This window comes from Tupaia chinensis, unplaced genomic scaffold (assembly GCF_000334495.1).
Source record: "Tupaia chinensis unplaced genomic scaffold, TupChi_1.0 Scaffold148587_1, whole genome shotgun sequence".
Taxonomy (NCBI): Eukaryota; Metazoa; Chordata; class Mammalia; order Scandentia; family Tupaiidae; genus Tupaia; species Tupaia belangeri.
Window position 1 is genome coordinate 10456 of NW_006208436.1, and position 13034 is coordinate 23489.

General features: G+C 34.4%; 2 pseudogenes; both read left to right on the top strand.

The window, feature by feature from the left end:
- Positions 1 to 6396: 6396 nt before the first annotated feature.
- LOC114006511 (uncharacterized) lies at positions 6397 to 6578 on the top strand (annotated as a pseudogene).
- A 2960-nt stretch (positions 6579 to 9538) lies between these two features.
- LOC114006512 (uncharacterized) lies at positions 9539 to 9720 on the top strand (annotated as a pseudogene).
- The last annotated feature ends 3314 nt before the right edge of the window (positions 9721 to 13034 follow it).

The following is a 13034-nucleotide window of genomic DNA, read 5'->3' on the forward strand; positions in this document are numbered from 1 at the left end:
AACCAAGAGTCAACTGCATGGAAATCCAGTGACTTAGCCATTATGCTATTTGCTGGTTCCCAGTATCCTGTGTTTTCACACCAATGAATTTTTAAAAATTTGCCAGAGAACATCATATGTGCCAGAGAGAGAGGGAGGGAGGGAGAGAGGGAGAGGGGGAGAGAGAGAGAGAGAGAGAGAGAGAGAGAGAGAGAGAGAGAGAGAGAGTCAGAAGGCATCCCCCATAGGAAATGGTCAACTCACAATATTTTTTCCTTCATATCTATTTTTCCTTCATTTCTCTCTCCTTTGGGGATTTGGGCACACATTCACATGCACCCAGCATGTTTTTCAGACTGTTGGGTCAGCACTTGAATTGCATAGTCAGCCATGTGGGATCTGGCTGCATTAACCACCAGGTCACAGGGCCAGCCCCCTGGGTTAACTTTTTACCAGAGCATATGGAGATAAATTAACTGGAATCTCTAATACTGGAAGCGGTAATCTCCTGGTAGCTTTAATTGTATTAACTAACTTTAATGATAGGTTCTAGTGTTATATTTATATAAGTGTATTTAGGATCTATTATGTGATGGTAATAACTGGCTTGATGGTATTATAAACTCAAAAGTTTTTTTTAATCATATCATTTAACTTCTTGAAATTGTTCACGTTATGCAATATTTTATAGATCAATCCAAGCTTTAAGCAAGTTTTATAAGACTGTGGAATTACTATGGCTGTATGGCGTGCTGCAGAGTTAGTAATTATGAGGTGGTGGAAGTCCCTGGTTCAGTATCTTCATTGTCCTCAAATCATGGCCTAGGTCTCATGACAGTCATGGGGGAAGGGATGGGAGGGGAGTGAGTGTATATATCTGCATAAACCTAAGCTCACTTAAGAGTTTATGCCTACTCATAGAGGTTCATAATCATATTCTTCATAACAGCTGTAACTTTATAACATTTTGTAATACTTACTTACATAGCACCCATAGATATTTTATGTTTCTTAAAGTCACCTTGTGAAATTATCAAGAAATATATTTTCATTTGCATTTTAAAGATAATGAAACTCATGGTCCAAGCATATTAATGTCCTGGCTAAGATTACTCAGAAACTTTTAGGCAGATCTGAGACCAAAATCTATTTGTACTGACCTCTAGCCCAGGGTTCTTTCTAATGTCATTTGAGCAGTATTATTGGGCTTATTTTAATTCTAGGCATTAAGAATCTCAAGTGGGAGAATGACACAGGTCTAACAGGTAATATTAAGAATAGAAACAATCTCACTAGTAGAAAATGATCGCGTATCTTTTCGTTTGACCAAGGCTGTGCTGTTAGCTATCCTCTGTTGCCAGAATGAACAACTTCAAAGAAACCATCAGCCGTCTGGCAAGGCTTTTCCCCCAACACAGATCCAGTGAATCTATGCCAAGCTATTTGTACCATCTGTTGGGCATGAGTCATTGGAGGGAGGACTGGGGGACAGCTGGAGCTGTCAGCTTTGAAATGCCACTTACAGAGGGAAATACCAGAATTCACATCAGAAAGGATCAAAACAAAGTATCTTCTGATCCAAAAGAAAAAAAAAAAAGTGGTTAAATATGGTGGCATTTCTGATGAAGCTCTTCTGTTTTGAAAGGACCCTTTTATCCTACCTAGTCTTCTTGTTGTACATTATGAAAAAGACATGAGCAGGGACTTTTCACATGGGAATACTGAAAGAAGCTGAGAGGAAATAAATATATTACACTGTGTCCTCTAGGTCTAAGGGCATGGGAGCAGCATCTAGAACTTTTGATTGATTTTGTATTAGAGGTAGACTTATCCATTTATAAATATATATTTTTTTATTTTTGGAGGTTTTTTTGCTATAGGGCACATGTGCTTGCCAGAAAGACAGAGAGAGAGAGAGATACAGAGACAAAAAGTGAGCAATCACCCCCCCAGAGGGGGTGGCCATGCTGCAATCCCTTCTCTTCCATTCTCCTCTCAGGATCTTGGGCACACACACACACACACACTCCCGGAATGAGTTTAAGCTGCCCGGTCTGGGACTTGAACCGCAGTCGACTACATGGGAGTCCCGCGACATAGCCATTATGCCAACTGCTGGTCCTTATCCATTTATAGTTATATTCATTTATTCATTCATTTAAGCACTCACTCACTAAATGTCTATTGCATTTCAAGTACTCATGGAGGAAAGAGAAAATAATTACCATTTACTTAATTTGTATCACATACAAGGTGCTTTAAATATGTACTGTATTTAATATGGTGAGAATCTAATGGTACAAGAATTATCAATTATTTTTTTCCATGAGGAAACTTAAACACAAAAAGGAATATTAATTTGGCCAAGGTTACCAGATGGTAAGTGACAGACTAAGGATTGTGGAATACTAAGGACTGTGGAATCCTGGCATATTGTTACAACTGATTACTAGCACAAGTTATAGTAGCTCCCTTTCTCTTTCCCCATGACAGAAAATGTTCTTAATTATTGTTAGAGTTTCCAAACATGAGAAGTCAGGCAGATCATGTAGCTCACTGGTTAAGTGCTATCTGTGGGGAGCCGGATCCCACGTGACTTGTGGAGGTTTGAATCCTAGTACCTGGGGTTTGAAAAATACACTGGGTGTGTATGGTGTGTATACCCCAAATCCTGATGGGATGGAGAAATGGAAGAAGAAGGATTGCAGTATGACCACTTATCATGGGAGGGTTGCTTTCTTTCTCTCCCTCCCTTACTGATAATTTAAGTGCACCCCCCCCGATAATTTAAACAAAAATGAGGAAATTATTTTCAACTAATAATTATTACTTTTATCATTCAACAAGTATATTTTCTTTTAGGGAATTCAGATAATGTAACAAAGCAAACATTATCTATAATTCTGTGTTGAGAATTCTAAAAATTAGAAATTAAGTGATAGCTCTCCACCTCCCAAATTTCATCCTTTAAAAGTAATCACTATTAATAATATATATCCTATAATCAAAATTTTTAGTTAAAATGGAATCTTGCCAAATGTAATAAGTATACTCCCCTCTTATAATTTAAACAAAAATGGAGAAAGAGGTCAATGCTAATCAGAAAAAAGGGAGAAACTGTTAGTACGAAGAGTCAGATGGAACAAAAGTTTTGAACTTTTGGACAAGGCGTCAAATTAAAAATAAATGAATGAGTAAATAAAATTTAATAAATAATTATTTATGGAAAAACACACTTAGAAAGTTACTAGAGAGGATGTGCGGTAGAAGATGGTTTTATGTACTGCTGTTGTAGATTAGTACAAAGTTTCGTTTAAACTGCCTGGAAATATATCATAAAAGACTAAACTGTTCATAATCTGTGGTATAATAACTTTGCTTTTACAAAATTAGGAAATAGAGATTGTGTTTAGTATGAGAAATCTTATTTCAGAATTAAGGGATAATAAAAGTAGATAACATATGCACATTTAACAAGTCAAAAAGATTCAGTTGTTGTATATTCATATGAAAACATACTAATTATCCTTTTTTAATAATAATAAAATAGAATTAAAATAAATAAAACAGCTAAAACCCAAAACAAAAACAACTCCGTGCTACCTAATAAATAAGCTTTAGGGCTCATATCCTAAAAAAAAAAAAAAAAAAAAAAAAAAAAAAAAAAGAAAGAAAGAAAGAAAGAAAAAAAGTATTATTAAACAACTGAAATATTTTTTTATGTTAAATATAGGCTGCTTCTGAGGTATGATACCTTAGTTCTCAAAGTATAGTGACGAGACCAGCAACATCAACTCACTTTGCACCTTCTTAGAAATGCAAGTTATTGAGTCTCACCTTTAGACTCACTGCATCAGAAATTCCAGCGGTGAGGGACAGGGAACCTGTGTGTTAACAAGTTTTTCAGGTGGTTTGAATGCTCACTGAAGTTTGGGACCACTGATAAAAATTATGAAAAAAATTACTAGGAGACAAATTGTTCACAGTAAAAAAACAACTTTTCGATTATCACAAGAGAATTATAAGTTTCAAGTTTTGAAAAATATTTTCAATATTTAGATATTAATCTCATCATTAGACAATTTTATTTTATTTTAATTATCTGTTGAATTCAGATAATTCAACAAAACAGATACTGTCTATAATTCTATGTTGAGAATTCTAAAACTCAGAAATTGAGTGATAGCTACCCACTTCCCAAATTTAACCATTTAGAAGTAACCAATATTAATAATACATATCCTATATTCAAATTTTTTAGTTAAAATGGAATCTTGCTAAACATAGTTAGCTGGAGGTTGCTTTTTAAAAAATAATATATTATGGATATCTCTCCAGGAATACATTCTTCTTCACTATATGCTTAATATTCCTAACAAGGATGTACCTTAATTTATACTACCATTTTATTTTGATGACCATTTAAACTATTTTCAATTTACCGTTTCCCTAAAACAGTAGTACAATGACATTTCTATGTCTTTATGATATTCATAGTAAAGGACTGAAACATATTTTTTGGTGAAAAATTGCAAATATTCAAATACATGAAATTAATTATTTGCTATTGTCTTATGTAGAAAAATTGGGTTAATCTCTACTGACAAAGGATTCTGTTCAATCATGTGTATGGTAATATGAAAGAGCCTTGCGTTATAAGAAATATTTTATGCATGAGGCCAGCATTTGGCATGGTGGTTAAGGAAATGAACTCCCACATGGCTGACTGCGGTTTGAGTCCTGGACCTGGCGGCTTGAAAATCATGGCAAGTATGTGTGTGTACATGCCCGAAATCCTGAGAAAAAAGTAGAGAAGGAGATATTGTGGTGTGACCATCCCCCATGGAGGGGTAAGTTCTTACTTTCCCTCTCTGTCTGTCTCTCTATCGAGCATACACACCCAATGGTGAAATAAAAAAAGCTTACAAAATGAATAATTTATGTGAAAATAAGTAGTCCAGTTTTAATAATTCCATTTACTTATATTAAAATAAAAGTCGGTCATAATGGCAAGGACAAATAGACTATACAGTCCTAGTAACATTCTCATATTTGTTAATATTAAGACCTATGAGTTCAATCATACAGAAAAATTAAATCTTAGTTGGATACCTCTTATTTAAACTCATTAAACAGTTTCTTTCTTCTTCTTCTTCTTTTATTTTTTGTTCTTTAGGTTTTTGCCATAGGGTGTGTGCATTCTCCAGAGAGAAGGAGAGTGAGAAATTGCCCCCAGGATGGATAGCCACACTGTAATCCCTTCTTTTCCATTCTTCTCTTGGGATTTTGGGCACTCATCAACATGTACCAGGTGTGATTTTTAAGCAGCTGGGTCCAGGACTTGGACTGTAGTTGGCCATGTGGGAATCCAGCACCTTAATGACCATGCCACATGCTGGCCCATTAAACAATTTTTTTATAAGAAAAAAATTTCACTGTGATTTATTTCCTAAGAAATACAGTAATTTTAATGAAAAAGATTCTTTAGGAAAATCAAAATATATATTATTCAGGTTAGAATATTCTTGTAAACTTAAATGCATAAATGTCTAGCATACTACATCCTTGTAACCTTGTCTCAACTGTTTTTTTCCCTATAACATTCAATTAATGGTAATAGTTTATATTTCTTAAAAGTCAACACAATGTACTTGAAAGAGTTTATAAAAGTTCTTAATTTATAGGATATTATATTCTATGTGACATCACATAGTCATACAGTATATTATCACTGCAAAATATGCAGTACAAATATACAATCATTAGTTAAGTCTTTTAGCGAAGATAATTTCATGTAACAAATTTTATTTAGAGTTTTGAAAGTCCTATTAAAATATTTGAAACACTTTTTAATTTTTTGTTTTTTGCTATAGGGCACATGCACTTACTGGAGACAGAGAGAGAGAGATAAAAAGTTAGGAATTACCCAGAGAGTGGTGTCCATACCACAGTCTCTTCTCCACTCTCCTCTCACGATTATGGGCACACATGCACACATGCCTAGCATGAAGCACTTATTTTAAAATTTTATTTCTTTTGAAAGAAAAAAAGAGAGGAGCATACCAGCAGAGTTATCATGCTATAGTTTAACCTGAGCCTCAGATAACCAGGATCACAGGTATACATGTGTGCATGCCCAGCATGTATATGGAAATCTTCGGATGTGAACCTGGGACCTTCCCAAGTGGGTCTAGTTTGCTGTTGTGCCACTATGCCATTGTATGGCCCTCCAAAACTCTATTAAAACATTTAAGTCATGTTAATTTAAAAACTTCAAATGGTATTTAGGTTCATTAGTCTTTAGGATAAACAAGAAATGCCTTTATCTTTGGGTTATGCTAAAATAACTATTTTTTTTTGTCATAAAAGCTAAGCAGGTTACAAATCTAAAAACAAATATAAAAATGAAGAAAAGAGATACTTATCCTAGCAGGGGAAACACCATGATCATGTAGGTGGTTTTCCCAGTTCGAGGCTCACCCATTGCTCTGTGGGTATGCTGACCTCTTCGATTTCCCCAAATGTGGGAAACTCAGCTGTATAATTTGTGGTGGTGGTGGGGTTTAAAAAAATGAAGAAAAGATATCATTTTACCATTATTAATTTTGTTCATCTTTTTTTTCTGAATTTTTTTTCTTTTTGGTTATAGGGCTGCGCACTTGCTAGAGAGAGACAGAGAGGGAAAGAAAATGAGAAATCACCCCTCAGGGCCAATGTATGTGCTGCAAGTCTGTCTCCTTGATTCTCCTCTTGGAATTTTGGGTATGCATACATGTCCTCTGGCATGAGTTTTCAAGCTACCATGTCCAGGACTCAGACTGTGAAGTTGGCTATGTGGGATCCAGCCACCTTAACCACCATGCCACAGACTGGCCCATGTATTATCATTTTCATATACATCTTTTTATTTTTGTCTAACTAACTAAACAATTTTGTATATTAGTTTTTCTTTTACTTTCATAGTATAAACTGCTTTTCATGCTGATTTATAGTACTCATAAACATAGTTTTTAATTATTGCAAATACCCCATTATGTTTGTCCATCATTAACCTACACCATTTTTTGTTGAACATTCACTTTGTACTCTCTTTTCCTCATAAATAATGTTAAAATGGGAATACTCTTGTATATAATGTTTTACCCATTGTAAGTGATTTCCTTATGATGTATTGCTTAAAGTTAAAATTCTGGATTAAATAGAATAGACATAGATTAAATAGAACAGACATAGAGCATTGTATTTTTCAATTTTATTTTAATAGTATAATACTAATGAAATTTAAAACCCCAAAATTCCACTGTTGAGAATTAAAGCAGAATATATATATATATATATCCCAAATTTAACCATTTAGAAGTAACCAATATTAATAATACATATCCTATATTCAAATTTTTTAGTTAAAATGGAATCTTGCTAAACATAGTTAGCTGGAGGTTGCTTTTTAAAAAATAATATATTATGGATATCTCTCCAGGAATACATTCTTCTTCACTATATGCTTAATATTCCTAACAAGGATGTACCTTAATTTATACTACCATTTTATTTTGATGACCATTTAAACTATTTTCAATTTACCGTTTCCCTAAAACAGTAGTACAATGACATTTCTATGTCTTTATGATATTCATAGTAAAGGACTGAAACATATTTTTTGGTGAAAAATTGCAAATATTCAAATACATGAAATTAATTATTTGCTATTGTCTTATGTAGAAAAATTGGGTTAATCTCTACTGACAAAGGATTCTGTTCAATCATGTGTATGGTAATATGAAAGAGCCTTGCGTTATAAGAAATATTTTATGCATGAGGCCAGCATTTGGCATGGTGGTTAAGGAAATGAACTCCCACATGGCTGACTGCGGTTTGAGTCCTGGACCTGGCGGCTTGAAAATCATGGCAAGTATGTGTGTGTACATGCCCGAAATCCTGAGAAAAAAGTAGAGAAGGAGATATTGTGGTGTGACCATCCCCCATGGAGGGGTAAGTTCTTACTTTCCCTCTCTGTCTGTCTCTCTATCGAGCATACACACCCAATGGTGAAATAAAAAAAGCTTACAAAATGAATAATTTATGTGAAAATAAGTAGTCCAGTTTTAATAATTCCATTTACTTATATTAAAATAAAAGTCGGTCATAATGGCAAGGACAAATAGACTATACAGTCCTAGTAACATTCTCATATTTGTTAATATTAAGACCTATGAGTTCAATCATACAGAAAAATTAAATCTTAGTTGGATACCTCTTATTTAAACTCATTAAACAGTTTCTTTCTTCTTCTTCTTCTTTTATTTTTTGTTCTTTAGGTTTTTGCCATAGGGTGTGTGCATTCTCCAGAGAGAAGGAGAGTGAGAAATTGCCCCCAGGATGGATAGCCACACTGTAATCCCTTCTTTTCCATTCTTCTCTTGGGATTTTGGGCACTCATCAACATGTACCAGGTGTGATTTTTAAGCAGCTGGGTCCAGGACTTGGACTGTAGTTGGCCATGTGGGAATCCAGCACCTTAATGACCATGCCACATGCTGGCCCATTAAACAATTTTTTTATAAGAAAAAAATTTCACTGTGATTTATTTCCTAAGAAATACAGTAATTTTAATGAAAAAGATTCTTTAGGAAAATCAAAATATATATTATTCAGGTTAGAATATTCTTGTAAACTTAAATGCATAAATGTCTAGCATACTACATCCTTGTAACCTTGTCTCAACTGTTTTTTTCCCTATAACATTCAATTAATGGTAATAGTTTATATTTCTTAAAAGTCAACACAATGTACTTGAAAGAGTTTATAAAAGTTCTTAATTTATAGGATATTATATTCTATGTGACATCACATAGTCATACAGTATATTATCACTGCAAAATATGCAGTACAAATATACAATCATTAGTTAAGTCTTTTAGCGAAGATAATTTCATGTAACAAATTTTATTTAGAGTTTTGAAAGTCCTATTAAAATATTTGAAACACTTTTTAATTTTTTGTTTTTTGCTATAGGGCACATGCACTTACTGGAGACAGAGAGAGAGAGATAAAAAGTTAGGAATTACCCAGAGAGTGGTGTCCATACCACAGTCTCTTCTCCACTCTCCTCTCACGATTATGGGCACACATGCACACATGCCTAGCATGAAGCACTTATTTTAAAATTTTATTTCTTTTGAAAGAAAAAAAGAGAGGAGCATACCAGCAGAGTTATCATGCTATAGTTTAACCTGAGCCTCAGATAACCAGGATCACAGGTATACATGTGTGCATGCCCAGCATGTATATGGAAATCTTCGGATGTGAACCTGGGACCTTCCCAAGTGGGTCTAGTTTGCTGTTGTGCCACTATGCCATTGTATGGCCCTCCAAAACTCTATTAAAACATTTAAGTCATGTTAATTTAAAAACTTCAAATGGTATTTAGGTTCATTAGTCTTTAGGATAAACAAGAAATGCCTTTATCTTTGGGTTATGCTAAAATAACTATTTTTTTTTGTCATAAAAGCTAAGCAGGTTACAAATCTAAAAACAAATATAAAAATGAAGAAAAGAGATACTTATCCTAGCAGGGGAAACACCATGATCATGTAGGTGGTTTTCCCAGTTCGAGGCTCACCCATTGCTCTGTGGGTATGCTGACCTCTTCGATTTCCCCAAATGTGGGAAACTCAGCTGTATAATTTGTGGTGGTGGTGGGGTTTAAAAAAATGAAGAAAAGATATCATTTTACCATTATTAATTTTGTTCATCTTTTTTTTCTGAATTTTTTTTCTTTTTGGTTATAGGGCTGCGCACTTGCTAGAGAGAGACAGAGAGGGAAAGAAAATGAGAAATCACCCCTCAGGGCCAATGTATGTGCTGCAAGTCTGTCTCCTTGATTCTCCTCTTGGAATTTTGGGTATGCATACATGTCCTCTGGCATGAGTTTTCAAGCTACCATGTCCAGGACTCAGACTGTGAAGTTGGCTATGTGGGATCCAGCCACCTTAACCACCATGCCACAGACTGGCCCATGTATTATCATTTTCATATACATCTTTTTATTTTTGTCTAACTAACTAAACAATTTTGTATATTAGTTTTTCTTTTACTTTCATAGTATAAACTGCTTTTCATGCTGATTTATAGTACTCATAAACATAGTTTTTAATTATTGCAAATACCCCATTATGTTTGTCCATCATTAACCTACACCATTTTTTGTTGAACATTCACTTTGTACTCTCTTTTCCTCATAAATAATGTTAAAATGGGAATACTCTTGTATATAATGTTTTACCCATTGTAAGTGATTTCCTTATGATGTATTGCTTAAAGTTAAAATTCTGGATTAAATAGAATAGACATAGATTAAATAGAACAGACATAGAGCATTGTATTTTTCAATTTTATTTTAATAGTATAATACTAATGAAATTTAAAACCCCAAAATTCCACTGTTGAGAATTAAAGGAGAAAATATATAAACAAAACATATAACTGAAATGTTCTATTAAATTATTTAAATCAGCGACCAGCAGATGGCATAATGTCTTGTGTTGCTGGACTCCCACATAGTCGACCATGGTTCAAGTCCTGGACCCTGCGCCTTAAAAACTCATGCTGGCTACGTGTGCATGCAGGCCCAAGTCCCAGGAGGATAATGGAGGAGAAGAGATTGCAGCATGGATTGCACCATCCCCCAGGGAGATGATTTCTCCCTTTCTGTCTCTCTGTATAGCAAAAATCTCTGTCTCAAAAAAATTATTTAAACCAAAACCATATTAATTTAATCTTCTCAAATGGTATTTGATTTGAAGGCTCTAAATATAAAAAAAAATAAATAAAAACAAATACTCAAAATGGACTATGTAACTTGATACTGAACTTTTGCATTCATGAAATAATAAAGCCTAAGTAGAGAATTTGAGACTTGGCTATTACAGAAACAGCCAGTCTTTCATGCATGAACATTTCACCATAAACAAGCATCCTAAAAGAATAAAGAATTTCTGTGTGGTGGATGTGGCCCAGATTACCAGTACCTTGTCTTGTTAACAAATACTCCTACACTAGTGATCTTGTTCAGTAACTTTTTGCCTGTTCACATTCACTAGCCATGTCCCAATATGCTGCTTTCATTCAAGGAAGGGAGGGAAAATAAAGTCAGAAGGTATCTAATAATTTTCATATTGACCGAATTAACGAACAGTATTTAATTTTCTTCTCCCATCTTTCCAACAATAGGTTTCTTGATTATTCTAAAAAAAAGAAAAACAAAAAAGAAAATCCAAAACAAATCATGCATGTCATACCTGTTCACACACGTCTGAGGATAAACCAGAATCCAACAGTATTGGAAAAGAAAAGAGTAGAAGGTAGTGAGTTTACTTTTCTCTTTCCCAATTAAGTTCAACACATTCCTTCTTTCTGGAGTGGCTACCAATCAGCTAGATTTCAACTCTAGACCTGTTGACTAGGGATAGGACTTCCAGCAGTGTATTCATAATTACAAAATTTAATTAAAGCAAAAGCAAATTACAGGTCCAGTGGAATTCATTATAGTGGTATTTGGTCCATATTTGTATTTTATCAAGAATATAAATTAATCTGGGAGAAGTTTTCTTTGCTCTTCCTCTTTGGGAGCTACCTGCCAATTTAATTTATGTATTCAACTCACATAAGAGGATACCTTGCAAATCCAGTAATGTCTCTGTGTTTCAGCATTTCATGACAGATATGGAGTGTTTATGACTCATTTTGTCAGAAAGGTGTTCATAAATGAAAGGAGATATATGAGTGTAATTTTTTCCCATCATAATGCTGTGTCACACTTCAAACTATGAAAATACTTTCAAAGAGTTTAACCCCTGTCTTCATCATGGACACCAGAATTTAGCTTGCATGAAATGTTCAGCATGGATTTTTGGGGAAAGCATGATGAGTGAAATAATCACACTCTATGGATGGAAAAAGAGGACTTTATAAATCTGACTTTAATAAAAATATACAAATATAACCTCTAGTATATGACACATATTTTCCTAAACTCTAGAATTTGCATTAACTCATTCAATCCTTACAATAACCATATGAGATGGATACTCTTATTATAGTTCTTTCATGGATGAAGAAACTGAGGCACAAAGAGGTTAAATAAGTTCTCTGAAGTCACACAGCTATCAAATGGTTGAGCTGAGAATCAAAGCTGTCGGTCCAAGTCCAGAATGTCTGCTCTTTATCACGACACCCCATGCAGAGGCTGGTGAGGAGACAGTATAGGGAGAGATTGCCCTGGACTATTTTCCTCACACAGATTGGGCCTAATAAAGTTTGAAGAACTATGTCCGTGCCATAGACCAGAATTACAAAGGTGCATGGGCTGTGCTTCCCAAAGTTCAGAATATAGGAGAATCATTTGAAGAGCTTGTTCAAACACCAATTCTCAGGTTCCATTGTCAGATGTTCCGCTTCAAGAGATTAGATGCAAACATCTATATTCCAGTAATTTTCCAGATGGTGCTGATGCTGGCCAGGCATCACATTTTGAGTAGGACTGCCATAAGGAACACAAGAACCCCAAGGAGCAGAGAAGTCACATCCCCAATGAGATGAGATGCAACTTTGACCAAGAAATAAAATATTTTTATTTTATTTTAATTTCGAATAATTAAAAGCCAGAATGACAATTGCTGACATTGTGGTATTTATTATCACAGTGGAGATTAATTCACAGAGGCAATCACTATAACTGGGGCTTCCTAGGAAAAAGAAGGTAAGTGATCACAGCCGAGTAACCAGCAGTTGAGTCAGTCCCAAAGAAGGGATGCAGATTTACTATGCGGATTTGCAAAGGAAGGTCTGGTCCTTTCAATGTTTCAAGAAGGCTGAGTATTCTTAAGTTTTACATTTTCTCAGGAAATGAAAAGTGTCAGTAGTTATGATTTAAAGTGAATACCTTTTTCCAACTGAGGGTTTCAAGATGCTTATGTGTTAGTCTAGCAAGTAAGTATTTGTGAAATGTTAGAGAGTCTTTTCTGTTACCTATATTTAATGTGTTAGGGCCAGAG